Source organism: Lissotriton helveticus, chromosome 3_1, assembly GCF_964261635.1.
Source record: "Lissotriton helveticus chromosome 3_1, aLisHel1.1, whole genome shotgun sequence".
Classification (NCBI taxonomy): Eukaryota; Metazoa; Chordata; class Amphibia; order Caudata; family Salamandridae; genus Lissotriton; species Lissotriton helveticus.
In genome coordinates this window covers 901,501,077-901,519,453 of record NC_136061.1, presented here as the reverse complement: position 1 = coordinate 901,519,453, position 18,377 = coordinate 901,501,077, and the positions used below count along the sequence as shown (strand labels likewise).

Below are 18,377 nucleotides of genomic sequence, written 5' to 3'. Positions count from 1 at the left end.
AAAGCCAACCCCTTACTCACCATTACTTACCATTGGTTGGCTCTGATGTCACTCTCATTCCCATGCTCCCTATCGGCTGCTGCCTCCTCCTCGCCTCAGCTTCCTTCAGGGGGTTACCCGTGTGTCCTTGCTATGGAGCATGGACCAAGTACAGAGTCCTGTCTGTGGCCAGTGTCCTTCAACTGCTCATAGGCTCCTGCAGGAACTCTTTATTTTTTACTTTTGCACATGCACTCTTAAAGAGTGAATATGTCTGCAGTCCCTCTCCCTCACCTATGCCCTTCTCCCACTGTCCGTTATTTCCCCACCTCCCTAGCCTCCACCCACAGTTTCTCACCTGCCAACACTCTTCCCGCAGTTTCCCCAACCTGCAGTTTCCCCACCCCTGCCCTCCCCCCACTGTTTGTTACTCATTGTCCCCTGTATCCCCTTCTCCCACATCCATTGACCCCACCCCTGGTGAGCTGCTGAGCAACATGGCTTTAAATAAAATAAAAAAAGCGATATGTGGCGGTCCATGCTGGCTGAGTTATAGTGCTGTTTAAAAACTTTAAATCATGTTGTACAGCAGCTCGTGCGGCTGTGCAGCATGTAAAAAAACGTTGACACAACCAATAGATCTTGCATAGGCGAAACGTATTGGCTTTGCGAATGCTTGGTTTTTCATATTACTCTGATCTTGCAGATTCATGGTCCACCCTTCCCTCACAATTTAAATAATTTTGTGCTTCAAAGACTACATCTTGATTGCCAGTGGGCACTAGGGCACTAGGACACAGCACTGGCCTTTGACATACTCATGCCTGCATCTTCAAGGTTCTGTAAATATGGTAATGGTCTTGGTGTTGGAGTAGCTTAGTGTCAGCTCCACAATTTATGTGTCACAATTATTCAATTCTGTACTCATAACTGACATTATATTCACTGTGTGCCTTAAACTTCATTGATGTGCGTGAAGGATTTAAATGTATTAATGAAAGGTAATTACCATAGAGTTAAGGGGTTAACATACAAGTACACTGATGTTCAGTTGAAACATGTAATTGTGTCCTCTTTTATTCACATTTACACTTATTCTTGAAAGTATACCTGTGTATGTATATTTATGTATTCGAAGTCCATATTGATTGCTGATCTAACTTAGCCTGACTAAAGGCCTCAAGTGAAATGTATTCAGCCTTGCCAGAATCTTACTTCTTATTTTGCAGGTGCATTATCATGCTTTTTGTTAGTTAGAGAAAGGTGTATTGTTTGTATTAGGCTTCAGATAGTGAGGCCTGAAGGGAAGAACTTAGCAGGGAACGTGGACGATTAATGGTCAATAGAGGCCTATGTTCATCATGTACCAGGGCGGAAGGATTTTCAATATTGCGGAGTACAGTCCAAGTTTCAAAGTCATGGGAAACTTAAGGGATTTTGCAAATGCTCCTATAGCGCAGCAAATTGATTGGTTCCTGGTGGACTAAAAGGAGATAAGGATTTTTCTGAAACTCTTGTTATTTTCATTAGAAGGCAGATTCCCTTTAGGCTTAGAGAGGGAAAGATCTCTCTGCTTGCCTAATTTTCTTGCAAGTGTGAAGCTTTAGGCTAAACACTTATTTCCTTTCTAAGACTTCTAGCAAAGTCTGTATCATGCTGAAACATTCTATGCTCCATAAATAGAATTCCTGGATAGATGGTCTTGTAGTTGATCCATGCTTAGACGAGTGAAGTTTCCTGATTGAACGCCTGTTTGCCTTAATTTGTTTCATTATTGTTGTGGCGGTTACTATTCTGTATCTCATCTTATTTTGGCTCAGGCTACTGAGATATTTCAGCTTACCTGTTGTATTATTGTATCTCTTGCACTTTTTTTATCCTGCTCATATACTAAATTGATTAGTATCGCAACATAAAATCTATTTAACCATATTGGGTGATTCTTTGTCCTTATTGTGGAGTCAGATTGGCTTCACAAGCCAGAAATATAAAGATTACGGGGTCAGAACCAACGAGTGGTTAGATCGTAGCACGTCGGATGGTTGCTGAAACAAAGGGAAGTCCACCACCCCCAGCGAACATAAGAACTACTGCCCCATTTCTCTGTTCCCCTCCCTTTCTAAGTCCTCAAGAAGGCTATCAACCACCAACCCACTGAACACCTGAAGAACAACAATTAGCTGGACACCTTCCAAACCAGCTTCCATGCCAACCACAGCAGCAAGACCCGCCTAATCAATGCCTCTGATAACATCCAGTCCCTCCTCAACCATGGGTAGACAGCGGCCCTGATCCTCCTCAACCTCTGAGCAGCGTTCAACATCATATCCCACAACACCCTGATCAAAAGACTCTACAACATCTCAGTCCACGGAGACACCCTCAAATGCATGATGTCCTTCCTTACAGGATGAACCCAAAAGATCCGCCTTTCACCCTTCACTTCGGCACCCTAGAGCATCATCTGTGGCATCCCCTCAAGGCTCATCCCTCAGATCCACTCTGTTCAACACGTACATCACGTCCCTGGTCGACATCATCAGAACCCATGATCTCAACATCATTTCCTACGCAGATGACACCAAGCTCATCCTCTCGAACTAAGAAGACCCCTCTACCCACAGGACCAACTTCCACACAGCATGATGAGCGTTTCTGACTGGTTGAAGACCAACTGCCTCAAGCTCAACATGGACAAGACGGAAGTGCTGATTTTGGGTGACAATACCTTCCTGCGAAATGAGACCTGCTTGCCCTCTAAACGCAGACCCACACCGACAGACCACTCCTACAACCTGAGCATTATCCTGAACAGCAAACTCACCATAAAACTCCAGATCAAAGCAGTCTCCTCCGCCTGCTTCCATAGCCTCTGCATGCTCCAAAAAATCTTCAGATGGCTTCCTGTCAACACCAAGAAAGCGTCACTCAAGCCCTACTCAGCTGGCTGGACTACTGCAACATTCTCTATGCAGGACTCACCACCCAACTCCTGAAGGGACTCCAGATGATACAAAACTCAGCCACCAGACTTTCCCTCAACCTCCCCAAATGAACACACATTACCCCCCACCTCAGGCTTTTCTACTGATCCCAGCAATAAACCAGAGCCTAGATACCCTCATGGGTGATTTGCCTCACTGTATAAATCCATGTTGATTGTTTGATGAATTGAGCTAGAATACCCAGGTAGAAGGTCTGGATTTCATAGAACAGATTGAACAGACCACTTGGAAGACAGAAGGTCAACTCTTTGAAAAAGAACAACAATGGATTTATCGATGATAACCCTTAAAACAGGGTTGAATGATAACATACCGTGGTGCACTGCACTACAGCAATGCTAACCTGCCCCTCCAACTTCTACAGATCAGGAATAGTTGACACACTCAACAGTAGCATTCCATAATGATCAACCTTTCCCATATTTGGGATACTTACACCAACTAATCTTGGAACAATAGGGCGTGGTAACACGTTTTAACAGAGAACATTTTCTCCCCCATGTTTTTAAAAAAAAACAGTAGGCTCTTTACCAATAACTTCCATTTACGATATGCTGATTTGCATCTAAATTTTGCTGGGTCATCATAGACAGAAGAGTGCATTACAATGATGTATAGTCCCTTTCCCACTATCAAAATAAGCACCACAACACCACAGCATTGCCAACTCCGTTACCCTTTGCCCCTCTTTTTCCTCTACTGCTTGATCAACATCTTTATCAAACATACTGAGTCAATTTGAAACCACTTACACCTGCACAGTATACACAAACAACCCCAGCTCTGCTGTAATCAGGCAATGAAGCACACCCTGGAAGCATTTGTCAACCAGGGTGGGAACCCAATGATGAAGCATGTCATCACCTAGGTTGGTGAGTGAGGGTTATTTAAAAAAACAAAACCCTCACCTGGCCCCAAGACTTTGGGTTAGGTAGATAGCAAGCTTGTTCATTTTTGTTTTGTTGATTTAGTTCAGGGAAGACGGACGAGTTCCCTTCTCTCTCTCTCTTTTATTTTTATCCTATTACTAGAAGCTCTTGACTTGCCATAAGTTGTGCTGAAGGTAGGTGGGATGCGGAACAACAGAAATGGTGAGGTGACATAATTTTAGGAACTAAGCTACACTTTGCATTGACGAGTGAGGATCCTCAGAAGTAGAAGAGGAAGAAGAAAAAAGAGGATAAAATACAGCTCAAGCTAAAATCGTGACAGTGAGCCTAGTAATGTCTGTCTGGATGTGTTATTGTCACCCTATCCACTGCCTTATAATGTGACCCTGTTGGAAGGGATGAGTGGTGATGGTACTGGTGGAAACTCAGAGAGCCACTGCCCCAATGAATACAAGTCAGAACCCTTTGGGAGATTATTCAGGGATTCGTGTCCCTATTAACTCTGTTTCTAATGCTTCAGACGCAGTAACTGTTCTGGTAACTATTGGCCCTGCAGTTCCCTTATATAAACCTGAGTCGTTTGGAACCATGACAAATGCTTTGAGGGTTCCTACTGGAGTGAACACATCAACTACTGTTCCTGTTGCCCCTGAATAGGGGGAGTGGGAAGAACTCCTTTGGTCCCGAATAAAGTAACTCCACCAGATGTTGCTCCTGGACCAATAGCAATTAATAAGTAAGGACTCACCCCTTTAGAAGAACCCGCTTGGAGGTCACAAAGTTCTCACATGTCTATTTGGAATTCATCTCAGTGTATTTCAAGCCATAGTCCCCAGGAAGTGAAAATGCCTTATACCTCAGGAGTCCAAAATGCTGTTAATTCACTGGAGTTGGGTGATTTTATTAGGTTGTTCAATGGATCCCCGTGAGAATTTGAGGGTACTGATTTGATCAGGGAACTCCAGTGTCCAGGGAGGGAGACTGCAGTGAATATGGTCAAAATAAAATTAGAACTGGTTGAGATGATGTTGGGAACTCTTCATCTTTCCAGCTTAGATACCCCTCAAGAAAATGAACTTATATATACAATGTGTGCAAGATAGGCGTGCGGTCCAAGCTCATGATAGGCTGTCTGAATTACCTTGAATGCATGATGTAGATTTTAGTAGGTTTCAATCCTTACAGAAAATTGATTGCATATGTTTTGATGAAAATTATATAACTAGTATGAGGAGGTCAGAATGAAATTGCAAATTAGGGAGTTAACTGGTAGCAGTGGGTAGGCAGAAGGGCCAGGAAAATAAACCCAGAAGAAATTGAAGGTGGCATCTGCCATAGAGAGCAAGGGATACCCACCTCCCTCTTTGATAGATGGCGAAGGAGCTTCAACTTTCCTGCCGAAAGAGGTGCCTGGTGGAGGTTACATTCATGTACAGTGGCGTAGAAGTGATCTTGCTTCGTTAACAAACAAATTCCCTAAATTGAGAGAGATGCCAGCGGAGTGGTATACCCAGGTTAATCGATGCATAAACATTTCCTTGGTACTGTGGGTAGATTTGAATACCCTTTTGGACATTGTAGTACAGAATGACTTATGGGCAGAGTGTAAAGTGGCTATGCAGTGGCCAGAGAAGGAACCTCGGAGAAATCCAATAACTTGTGCCCCGTCGCCTTTGGTGATGAAAAAGTATCAACGGGTGATTACCTTTTTGAAAGGAAAGGTGCTGTGAAGGACATTGATTGGGTTAAGATTGACAGAATAACTCAGGAGCCTAGAGAGACAGTGCACACTTTTTATGAATGATTGTTGCAAGTGTTTAAACAGCGTAGTGGGGTGAAAAATCCTGAAGAAAAGGCATGTGCTTAAGTTTATGGAAAGGATTGAGAACTGATATTAGTTTAATGATTCAACAGCATTTCATTTGTTGGCAAAACAAGTAAATTGATGCGATCTTGAGGTATGCATAGTATTATAGTGATGAATTGGACATGAAACAGAAGCAGTAGAAGGAAAAGTTCATGCTCTCACAGATGAAAGCAGCACAGAGAGGAGGTCAGAACCAACTTTATGTAGAGAATATTGGTGCTATGCAAGGTGGTGTGCAACAACAGTGAGTATCTGTGATTTAGGGTGTAAATGGTTACTCAGAGGAAAGACAACGTTGTGTACCAATCAAAATGACTACTGGGATCGATGTGGCAACTCTGAAGAAATCTAATCCATGTCATTATTGTAACAAGTTAGGTCATTCCCCCAACAGGGGAATGACGAAAATCAGATTAAAAATTCAAGGTTTGTGCGGTCACAGGTTTGCAACCCCCTAGAGACACAAATGTACTGGGGCCAAAGAAGACCCTAGCATACTATGCATTCCAGTGAAGCATGTTCCTCTAGCCCAATGCCAAAGAAAAATGTAAAAAGTCCTAGATTTAATCTCAACGAGGTCCCGAAATGTAATCAGAAGTCCTTCCATTACAAAAATCCATTCCAGAAATTCCTGTGTTTGACTCACTTGAGGGCTATGGTTCTGACCCCATCACAATGACGGTGCCTGAGGGGGGGAGAAAGGTTGTGTACTTAGCACATTCTAAGAGGTTGACCTGAGTGGTCCATTTGTGGAAGGAAAAGTGAATGGTCACCCGTTGTCATTTTTGATCCGACACTAGTGCTACCCTTTCCACTCTTAGAACAGTAGAAGTTCAAATGCTACCCCTAGTGGGGAAAAAAGGCTCCAAGTTGTAGGAGTGGCAAATAAACAAATGGCAAACCTTGTAACACAAGATGTGCCTATTAGAATAGGGCCGTTTGAAGAAAGCTAACAGTTTGTGGTGTGTCATTCTAGTCCGGTGAATTTTATGTAACTCAGTCTTCTGTGCAAGCTAAATTGCACCATTTATTGCACACCAAAAGGTGTGGAGTAGGGGTGGGCGGAGCTCGCAGAGTTGCACTACGCGATCTGCTGTGCAAGCTAAATTGCACAATTTATTGCACACTAAAGATGTGGGGTAGTGGTGGGGTAAGCTTGCAGAGTTGCACTATGTGGAATCCTGCGTAGTTGCAAAAAAACTCCATGGAATTCTTCAGATTTCCGCTTGTCCATAATGACCCCCTAGCCTTTTCTCCCAAGATGTATTTGATGAGAGCCCTGCCACCCTTCACCCTTCACCCTGCTGATCTATGGCAAGGATATTTTTTTCAAACTGGTAGGTCAAGGTCCTGACTTTAGACTATACCCTTTGATGACAACTGATGATTTACAGTGATGGCTGAAGTCTGGGACTTCTCAGGAAAGGGCATTGGTCTCATGAAGGGAGTTGAGCCAGTCCGTTTAAATATTAAGCCTAATGCTGAATATCCAAGAACTCCACAGTACAAGTTGGCTCCGGAAACTAACAGTGATTGTGTCAATGAAGCAACGAGGCATTTTGAAGGAACTATTGGGGAGTCCATGTAACTCACCCATCATGTGCTTGCAGAAACCTAGTGGTAAGTACCACATGGTGCAATACCTGAGAACGATTAATAAAATTGTTGTTTCCTGTTGTCTGGTAGTGCCAAATCTAGCTATGATTTAATTTCAGATTTCATGTGAGGCTGAGTTGTTTATTGTCGTCGCTTTGCACCAGACTTTCTTCTCCATACCCCTGCATGAGGAAAGTCAGTACCTTTTTGCCTTCTGGTTTCAGACCTGTGTTCTGGCATCGTGCCGTGTTCCGCAAGGGTATACAGAGAGTCCTTCGACCTTAAATGAAATCCTTAAGAAGAACTGTAGACAAGGCACGATTGAGTTGTCAAATCACTTGGCTGGTGTGAGAAAGTGAATCTTTTGCATGGTTAGCTGCCATTTTTTGCCTGGTCCTGATGTGGTTTTGATGTAGTGCACAGGGCCCCTGCCATCCGAGTGCCCTGTGCCAGTGGTCTCTGCCTCCTGTACGCCCCTAGTAACTGGTGCCCCAGATACCTAGGGCCTGAGAGCTGAAGAGGGTCCCTTGGGACACCTGGACTGGGACCATGTCACTTCCCTTGCATCTTGCTTACCCTTATGAGGAAGAAAACTACAAAGTCGACATGGCACACTGTCTGGGTGCTTTGCCAGCTAACAATGCCTGGCAGCATAGGTAAGTCACCACTCTAGCAGGCCTCACAGCTCTAAGGCAGGATGCACTATGCTACAGTTGAGGCCCTATTGGCCTGAACAAATATGCCCCTACAATATTGGGTGCCTTCTCCTGATATTGTAAGTGACAGTGAAGCCATAGAGAATAGATGGGCTGAGAACTCGACAATTCGAGTTCCACTGCATCCTGATGGCATCTCTGAATACAGGAGTGTTTGGTACCGAACCACTCCTTTCAATAAACCCACACCGAAGCCAGTGTGGGATTTATTGTACCATGTACACGGAGGGCACCTCAGAAGTGTCCCCTGAATCCCTACCAACCCTGGTGTGGTATCTGATCGGCTGTAGGCAGCCAGCCACCACCATACATGTTTCTTATCCCCTGGGTAGAGAGCCTCCTCTCCCAAGATGGGCCAGTGCTCAAAGAAGGGAAGCTTCAAAGACCTGCCACCTTTATAAAGTGGCTAGCTACCTTTGTTTGCTGCTAGCTATAGATGGCAGGCCCCGGGTAAACCGCTTCTTTGGGCTAGAAAACTGGCAGGAAAATCCAAAAAGATAGGAGGTGTGCCCACCTCTGCCAACCCCAATCCTCAGGTGGGGGTAAGGTAGGTGAAGCACACCTTTCAATCCCCACCACCTTTAGGATCGGGACTCCTTCAATCAGGGCTAGGTCTATGCCCACTCCCACAGGAGGGTTGCATGATAGAGCGTGTAGCCATCCAAGGAACGGTGCCCATTGGCCCTACCTGCTATTCCCCTACAAGCGCCTCCTACATTTAGTATTTATGGGGGCTCCCTCAGACATGGACCCCGATCCGTGACGACCTAAGAAACAAGAAGACACCTTGCAGCTGAAGCTCGGAGACGAAAACTGCCTTGCCCCAGCCTTACTGGCCTGTCTCCCACTTCAATGAAACCTGCGACCTATCTTGCAGTGACGACCTCCAAAACCCCTTGGAGTACTGTTGCCTTCAACAAGACTCCAATCTCCTGAGGACAGCATACCTGTCCAAGAAGAATCAACCACCAAGAACCGCCACAGGGAGGACCGACCCCGGTGGATGCGACTCCCTGCTGCACAAAGAACTCCGAGAACCAACGCGGCTGAGGACCGACACTGCTGTTGATGCAAGTCACCGTGACCCAAGGTCTCCCAAAGACAGCAGTGGTAGAGGACCGGCACTTGTGCCAACGGGACTCTGCCCTGCCCACGACACGCCCAGTGAATGGACAACCTCCATGACCTGAGGTGATCCTCTTGAGCCCACAACCCGAGTTGCCCACCTCTCCGGGCCCTCCTGCTAGTAGTCCTGTAGGAGACCTCTGACACTCCCGACCTGACCGCGATCTCTCCAAGACGATCCGACAATGTCTGACTTCCATCCAAACTACAACCATCGACCACCAATGACTGTGACGGTAACTGTGCGGGCACCTGCTGAACCCTATCCCGATCCATTGCCCCGCGGACCACGAGGGTGCCGAAAACTGCCAGTGTCAACCACCTCGGCGCAGGTATCCAAAACCGCACCGTACTGGTGCCCTAGTCACCCGCTACCGACTCTTCGCTCAGTATGGGTCTGACCACCCAAGGACTGGAACTGTAAGTTACATACTCACCTGATTTCCTTCTCAGCTTTACGTGAAACGCACTTACCTTCTTACAAAGTTTTGGTCTTAAAAATTAAACCACAAAGTATAATTTTATCTAATTGGATTGGATTTCCTCCTTGAGTCGTATGTTGATTATTGATCTTGTGTGTGCAATAAAAGTCTTGCACTACTCTGTGTTAGGCCTAAGGCTGCTCGACCACACTGCCACAAATAGAACACTTTTGGGGAACCCCTAGACTCTGTGCATGGTATTACCACGTAGTAGCAATATCACATGCAGAGCCAACTTCCTACAGCTGGGAATGGACATAAAGTGTCCCAGAGTAAGTTGCAGTACTGCCCAAGAGAATTTTTATATATCGGACATCACATTGAGAAGGGAGCAAGGAAGGTGTCTCAAGAATGAATCTTGGAGATTCTAAAAATGAACCCATCAGCACCTCAACGAGAAATCATGATGTTTCTGGGAATAGTGGGTTACTGTCGACAGTGGATATGCAACTTTTTCCTAGTGGCCAAGTCCTTACAGAAGCTGACACACAAAGATGTGTCGGCTCCGGTTCCATGGGATGACAATTGATTGATTACCTTCCTAGATTTGGGAGAAAGTCTCTGTCATGCTTAGATGCACGGCATGCCTGTTTATAATAAAGCTTTATGCTTTTCTGCAGTGAGATAGAGGGCTGTCCTCTCTCAATGCTTACACAGATGCATAGGGATGCACAAAGACCTGTGGTTTATTTCTCTGCTACTCTTAATCCTGTAGCCGCATTACTACCCAGATGCCTTAAAGCTATAGTGGCAGTAGGTGTCAGCATTGAAAGATGTAAAAGCATTGTCATGGGACACACTCTTACTGTAATGGTGCTGCTCAGTGGTGAGCCTGCTGATGCTCACACGCGCTCAGCACTTAACCAACAGCTAATTGGCTGAATATGAGCAGATCATATTTGCGACCGAGAATATAACACCGAAGCACTTTGCTTCCTGGAACCCTCCTACTGTGTTAATCTTGCCTGAGAATGAAAATGATGATGGGAAAGTAGAGCACGATTGTCTCAATGTCACGGAGGTATTCAACAAGTGAAGATTGGATATACTAGAGGTGTCACAGGCAGAGTCCAATAACACACTGTTTGCTAGTGGGTCTTGCCAAAGAGATGAAGGGGGGACACTGAGAGCTGCCTTCGCAGTTTTATAGTCAAGGGGGTAGTGGAAGCCTCCTGACTCTGAGGTGTGTCTTCTCCACAGGTGGTTGAACTGATTACTCTTACTAGAGCTTGCTGTGTTTCCGAGAAGCAGAGAGTGACTATTTTTGCTGACGAGCAATATGACTTTGGTGTGGTTCATGACTTTAGACAGTTATGGCCACAGAGGGGATTTATGACATCATCAGGATCCTCCATCCATAATGGAGCACAGTGTAGGAGAGTAGGATCTGCTTACTATGGTTACCCCCACTTTTTACTGGTGTTTCACTGTTTTTCGACTTTAGTCTGGCTGGGGCCCTGCTAACCAGGACCCCAGCCTAGCTGCTTCCTCTCTAAAATGATTGCATGTACATTAAATACACTCCAGATTGGCTACTGGGTTACCCTTGTGAGTCCCGAGTATATGGTACCTTAGGTACTAAGGACATAGGTACCCCAGAGGCCTACCAGGGGCTGAAGCATGTATTATGCCACCCCTGGGAAGCCTTCCATAATGGCACCACAGGTCTGCTACTGCAGCCTGGGTAAGGTGGTGCATTCACCCCTTACTAAGATATAGGTTACCTATATCTAACTTTCATCACTGACACATATAAACCTATAAGTCACTCCTGTGGCAGGCCTTATCAATCCTGAAGGCAGTGTGCTTGGTTGTGTGTGTGAGGGTGCCCATGCATGAGCAGCACCCCTCTGCAATTTTCGGAATCTATTCTTTGAAGCTGCAGCCAGACCATATATTCTTAAATGCATTATAACCTTGAGGTAAATGCTAACTTTGGAATGGCTGCATGGAGACATGTCGTGTCTGGTGTCAAACACTTTGGAATTCTACCCCTGGCCAGTCCTTGCAGCGGGGGTAGAATTCCACCCTTCTAGAGGGAGAGACATGTACACACTAAACTAACCAGTAATAGTTTAAAAGAGCCCCAGCATCACAAAATGGATGCTGCAGCCACAGACATGAGCCTGGCCTTCTGATGCTGGACGAAACTCTGGCAGGGGAGGCCTGAACAATAGGTTTCCTGTCACAGAGAGGTGTAACCATCTCCCAAACAGGCTTTAGTGTACTGGGGCTCGGTGGGTGCTTTCATAGAATGCTTTTCAGACAGTGCTGGGGCACACTTGGTGTCCCTGTGCATATCCCAGTTCAAACCAGTTGCAGGGGCACTCAGCTCTTGCTCTGGTGCAAAACTGGACAAAGGGAAAGGGGTGTAGCCACCCCCTCCCTGGATCCTCCCATAGGTGGGTCCCCAGAGTATGTCCAACCCCCTAACTTAGTATAAGTATGGGACCCAAGTCCTTAGGACTTCAGTTGACACCTGGATGAAGCTCTGCAACATATATCCTGGAACTTCGACATTCTATATCGACTAGAAGACGGAAGAATCTCCCTTGGGGTCAAGGAGTGACTCCCCTGTTCAAACAGGCACCAAAGAAGCATCTTGCTGGTCTGCATTTTCTAGGCTCCCACCGGACCCCGAAGGGTGACACGAGATCCCAGCAAAGCTGAGACCCGCAGCCATCATGAGTGACATGGTACCGGAACTCCTGGACACCGTGCACATTTGCTAGTGCATCCACTTCCCGAGATTTCCTGAAGTTGTGCATTGGACTACTTGTAGTCCAAGCCCCCATCTGCACTGAAGATTGTGGGTCTACACTCCACGAGTGTTCAGTGAGCCTGCTTCTAGCATTTCTGCTTAAGGCCCTTTCGCGATCCCTGGTCCCTCGACTGGTGGGTCCCCACAAAGGTAACTCTTCTTTCATTTGGCTTCCCTGGTTGCTCCAGACATGCCCTGACTCCCCTCTAAAGGGTGAGTCCCTCAGACCGTGCTGGTCTACACCGAAGCCAATCTCTGCTTTCTGCGTGGGTTGCTGTTGCCAAGGCTTGTTAGGTCCAATCTGGAAACCGACACCGCAGCACTCAACATCCTTTGTGGGACAGCTCAAATCCAGCTCCTGGTTGTCCTCAATGCCTCCTGGTCTTTGTGGCTGAAGAGTCAAGCTACACCTTCTTCACCTGAAATCTCCCAACATCGGTTGGCATCTTCTCATCGCCTTCCTGGTCACTGGCAAGAGACCCAGACTGTGTCCCCTCTGCTTTCAGGTTCTTCAGATCTCTGATCCACCCTTGGATCCACCCGAACACTTTCTACTTGGTCGCCTGCAGCATTTTTGCACAGCTCGCCATTGAAATCGACGACGAAACCCGACACGAAAAGACACCTATGCACCCGGCTTCCCTGGGTGAGATAACTCAAATACTCCAGTGCTCCCGTGGGTGTTGACTCTAGAACCTCCTAGTTCTAAAGGGGTTTGCTCCAAGTCCTCTTCTAAGTGTCCTTAATCTTTAAATTTCCAACCGCGACTTTCCTCGTAGAAGTTAATGGTGATTCACGGCAGTGTTTAGACACTGCATTTGTCCCCCGTGGGTCCTCTGTGTCACTACCTTGGGTGGTTCCTGGTGGCCCCAGCGGTTCTAAAGGCTCTAGGCCTTGTATCTATGTCAGTCGTGGTTCTTATACCACTTTCTTAATATATTGTTTGGTTCACCCCCAGGGCTCAAAGTATATTGTGCTAATTTACTGTGTGCTAATTAAGTTTACTGAATGTACTTCTGCCTCTAGCCTCATAAAGAGACTAGAGGGATGTGTTTAGAATAAATACATATATTTCATATTTATATATATATACCTGGTGTGGTTCTCCTTTTATTTGGTCATTCATGAGATTATAGAATGGTAAAATAAACTGCTTTACATTCCTTCAAGACTTAGCCTGAAGGCTGCTCTCCTCAGCTACCACTAGGATAGCTTGCTATATAGGTTGTCTTTAAACCCATCATCAAAAAAAGGTCGTTTGGACTGGTGCAAGGTGCCCACTAGAAAAGTGGACAGCATATGCCAGGCCAACTTCTCACACACATGTCCTGAGATACCTGGAGGCATTGAAGTTGCCTTCCAAAGTTGCAGCTGTAAAGTGTTCGGCACACAGAAGCGGAGATAATTACATTTCGGGCGACATCTAATATGCTGAGGAGGTTGTAGAATATTGTGTTTATGGGTCCTAAGCATTCAATGGAGAAAAATACTTAGAGGCAAAACGGGGTTGAATTAGAGCAGGGTGTATTAAAAAGAGGATTGCATCTGCGTTTCAGTGGATGGAAGACCCGTATTGCGGGATAGCTTGCCGTCCCCAATGACATTTTCTCAGTCCCGCGCATTTTGGGAGGGAAGCCACGCTTAGGTTGTTTTAACAGAATTAGTTTAACCCCTGATTCTGATTGATGGCTGGAGGATTGTCTCGTAGATGTGCTGTGTGTCAGCAGATCAATATAGGAAAAAGGAACACAGTGACATTATACTATACAAGGAGATCAGGAGGGCCATTCAACAGAATGCTGCTGGACTTCATCGAGATGCCAGTGTGCAACAGGCTGAGATATGACCTGGTGATAGTCTGTATTTTCTAGCATTTTGTTGAAGCATACCCAACCAGGAGAAATAAATAACCGCACGATAGTAAAGTTGTTGTTGAGGGAAATGATCTCCATGTTAGGTTTCCCGAATTTTCTTTAGTCAGATCCATGAGCTCATTTTAATAAGGTCCTTAAAATGTTGTGTGCAGCATCACAACTGGAGCAAAGATTGCACTGCAGTGATAAGCCTGAGGCTTCAGGCATTGTGAAACAGGTGAATGGCACGTTAATATCCAGGTTGACCAAAGTGTGTGCGTCAGCGTCTCTGAAGTAGCCTGATGCTTTGCCCCTTGTATTAATGAGTCCTTGTAGCTTTCCTGATCAGAAAACAGGACTGTCTCCATATGAAATCATCGTGGTGCGAGCAATATGATTGTCAGCAGTGCTTGCAAATATGCCTATGAACATTACAGATTACATGATTCTTGATTATTGCAAGGGACTAGCTGATGTGGTGCTTTCTGTGTTCCACCAGGTTTAAGCTGTTACCACCCCGCCGCATCAGGAGGAGTGCCATGACCTCTGCCCGGGAGACTTGGTCTTGGTGAAGAAACACTTTAGAAAGACCTGTCTGGAACTTCGATGGAGGGGGTCCCTTCCATTTGATCCTTGTGACGAACACTGTTGTTAAATGTCGGGGTCCCCCAACCGGCTACATGTTGGCCACACGTGTAAAGTGGTGTGTCCCTGTGATGATGTGACAGTACCTCTCCCAGAAGTGCAAACTGCAAATGAAGGGCAGCAAGAAGAGGTTGAACGAGCTGCAGAAATCCAGATAAAAACTCAGAACTCGTGGTGTTCTCAGAACCTGAACGAGCACATCCTCAGCTTGAGGGGGATCTTGATGTGTCGGTGTCTGGGGTCAAGACAGAAGGTGAGTCTTGGCCTGTGGCACTGAGTGAGCCAGATTTAGAGCCTGATAAACAGCCCAGTGCTCTGCCAAGCTGAGTGGAAGCTGGAGGCGACTTGCTGAGAAAGCAAGTGGGGGAGGCTAAGTCTGACGACAGAACGGGTACTTTGCACTATCCCAGAGGATACTCTGGATTCTGGTCTGAGTGACAGTGTGGATAAACAATCTATGCTCAAGAGATCAAGGAGAGCCAGAGTACCTTGTTGGAGGTACTCCACCCCTGAATGGACACGGGCAAATGACTGCGACAGGGGATCTTGTGATTTGGAGGATAGTAGTGAGATCCCAGTTGAACCTCCGTGAATCTCAGTTTATCACTGAGCGTTGTTTTGAATTTACTTCAACTAATGAATGAACTGACCGAGCTGCAGCTGGCATGGTCTTTGACCTGAGCAGTGTTTTTTATTTTCATTAGAGGCAACTGGATGAACCTTTTTTAAAACAAGAAGATTCCCTAGGCCCGAGGCTACAGAAGGAGTGTAAGGGTGTCATTTAGAAGAAGAGGGATTAGGGTTAGGGAAGACTCATGAAGACTTTGAAAATAATTTAATTTAACGATCCATTTGCACAGGTAGAAACACACAGAAGAATTCTGTTTGCTGCTGTTTTCTACTTAATGGTCTGATTCTAGTGAGGTCATGGAAACTAGTAATCATAATAGATGTAGGTTGATATTAACTGGTGTATTAGTATCCATTGTTGTAGGACTAATTGCTTTGCTTTTAGGATTATACTTACCTACTCTTCCGAAATCAGTTAAACTTAAACATAAGACTAATTCTAGAGTTCCATTTTCCACTGACAATTGTGTGCATACATTTAATTTTAAGGCACTACATTTAGATTAATTGAGAGGAGATTTTTCCTTAAAAGCTTATATTATGTTGCTTTATAAATATGTTGATACTATGGACACTAAGGACTACTATGTGTGTATGCAGTTACTTTATTTATTTATTTATTTACTGGCATTTTTAGAGCGCAACCAAATACCCGTGGGCGTCTCGGCGCTAGACTGCAGTAATGTCTATCCTAAGAAGTAGGTACGGTGGGCTGAGGATGTGAAATTACTGGTCAAACAACCAGGTTTTTAGTTGTTTCCTGAACTGTAGGAGTGATGAGCTGGCTTTGACATAGTAAGGTAGGGAATTCCAGATCTTAGAAGCTGCAGCAGGGAAGCGACGGTCGCCCCAAGTAGCTGTTCTGCTGCGTGGAGTGATTAGTTGATTGAGTGTGGAGGAGCGGAGTGTTCTAGCTGGATTGTAGGGTTTTAGTTGATCTTTGAGGAAGCGAGGCCCCTGGTCCTGCATTACCTTATACACTATACACATGGCTTTAAACTTTATCCTGTTTTGGATAGACAGCCAGTGATAGGTTCTCAGAGTATCTGAGATGGGAGTGAATTTGGGTTTTTTGGATAACAGGCGTGCGGCCGCGTTTTGTACAATCTGTAATTTTTTGGTGACTCTTTTTTGTGCATTTAAAAGGAGGCCATTGCAGTAATCAAGGGAGGTAAGTACCAGTGATGTGACCAGGGTCTTGGCGGCCGTATCAGGTAAAAAAGGCAAGATTTTTCTTATCATCCTGAGTTTATAATGTGCCGTGGAGGCTACCTTGTTGGCATGTGCCATAAAGTTGAGTTGGTCGTCAAACAAGACTCCCAGATTTCTGATCTTGGAGGCGGGACAAGGTGGAGTGCCAAAAGTTGATGGCCACCAAGCTGTGGGCCAAGATGGTAAAAGCTTGCCAAAGATGACCACCTCCGTTTTGTCGGAGTTTAGCTTTAGGCAGTTACCTGCCATCCATTCACCTATCGCCGTCATACCAGCTTGGAACCGTTCGGCCACCTCCAGACCATCACCCTTGATGGCCAGAACCAGCTGCGTGTCGTCGGCGTATGAGGTTAGGCTCATCCCATGTGCTTTGATGACACTAGCAAGGTCCGACACATAGATATTAAAAAGTGTCGGACTTAGGGATGAGCCTTGAGGAACCCCACACGGCAACGACTGACTGGCAGATTGGAATGGGCCGAGAGTGACCGCCTGGGTTCTATTAGCCAGGAAGGAGGTCAGTAGATCTTTCGCGGTGGACTGGATGCCCATCCTTTCGACACGGTTGACCAAGATCTTGTGGTCAACCGTGTCGAATGCTGCAGAAAGATCCAGGAGCACCAGCAAGGCTGTCCCTCCCTGGTCCCGGATGGTTCTAATATCATCCGCTGCCTTAATGAGAGCGGTTTCCGTCCCATGGTATCTGCGGAACCCAAACTGGGTGTCATCAAGCAGGTTATTTCTCTCTATGTGGTCCGATAGCTGTTGGTTCATAGCTTTCTCCGTGATTTTAGCTAAAAAAGGGAGACTGGCTATAGGCCGATAATTTTTCAGCTCTTGTTTGTCCAGATTAACCTTTTTTAGTAGAGGCTTGATTAATGTGTTTTTCAGGGCAACCGGGTAGAACCCGGAGCTCAGTATTGAGTTGCAGACATGGGTGATGACAGGAATAATGGTGTCTGCAACCGAGGTTAACACAGAGGTGGGGCAAGGGTCTAAGGCTGATCCTGATTTAACTGAGTTCAGTATGATCCTAGTTTGGTCAGTGGTTAAGGGAGTAAAGCTCGTTAGAGGATTGCTCAGAGTAATCGAAGGAGGGGGGGTACTAGTGGTGCTTGATTCTGAAGTGAAAGTTTGGTAGATGTTATTTACCTTCTCAAAGAAAAACTCAGATAGAGCATCGCATAGTAATTGCGAGGGTGGTGGTGTTAGGTCTGGTGTGTTACCTGATAATGTTTTAGCTATATTGTATAGCTGTTTACTGGAGTTTTTGGCTAGTTCTATATGTTTAGAGAAAAAGAGCTTTTTTGCTGCTGTTATCATGGATTTATAGGTGGCTAGGGACTGTTTGTATACATCCTTACTTTCACTATCATAATCTCGTCGCCAGTGTCTTTCCTTGTTCCTTGTTAGTTGTTTTTGTGTTTTTAAATCTTTGGTGTACCATTGGGCAGTTGGAGTCAGCTGTGGAAGGGATTACCTATATACCATATTTCTCTTACATATGGTATTACTTGTAGCCTTCTGTTGAGCCTTTTATATGGAAAAGGTAATTTCCAGTATTATTTCTTGAATTATGATTTAGTCTTTTCTGAAGTCCCCATCTTTACACATTT

At 45.5% G+C, this 18,377-nt stretch overlaps 1 long non-coding RNA gene across 1 annotated transcript in view; it reads left to right on the top strand.

Moving 5' to 3' along the window:
* Positions 1–14,995, top strand: part of LOC144824783 (uncharacterized) — a 33,690-nt gene extending 18,695 nt beyond the window's left edge. Inside the window, exon 3 of the long non-coding RNA XR_013609113.1 lies at positions 14,774–14,995. This is a non-coding gene — a long non-coding RNA (uncharacterized LOC144824783). The remainder of the gene's footprint in view (positions 1–14,773) is intronic.
* Positions 14,996–18,377: the final 3,382 nt, after the last annotated feature.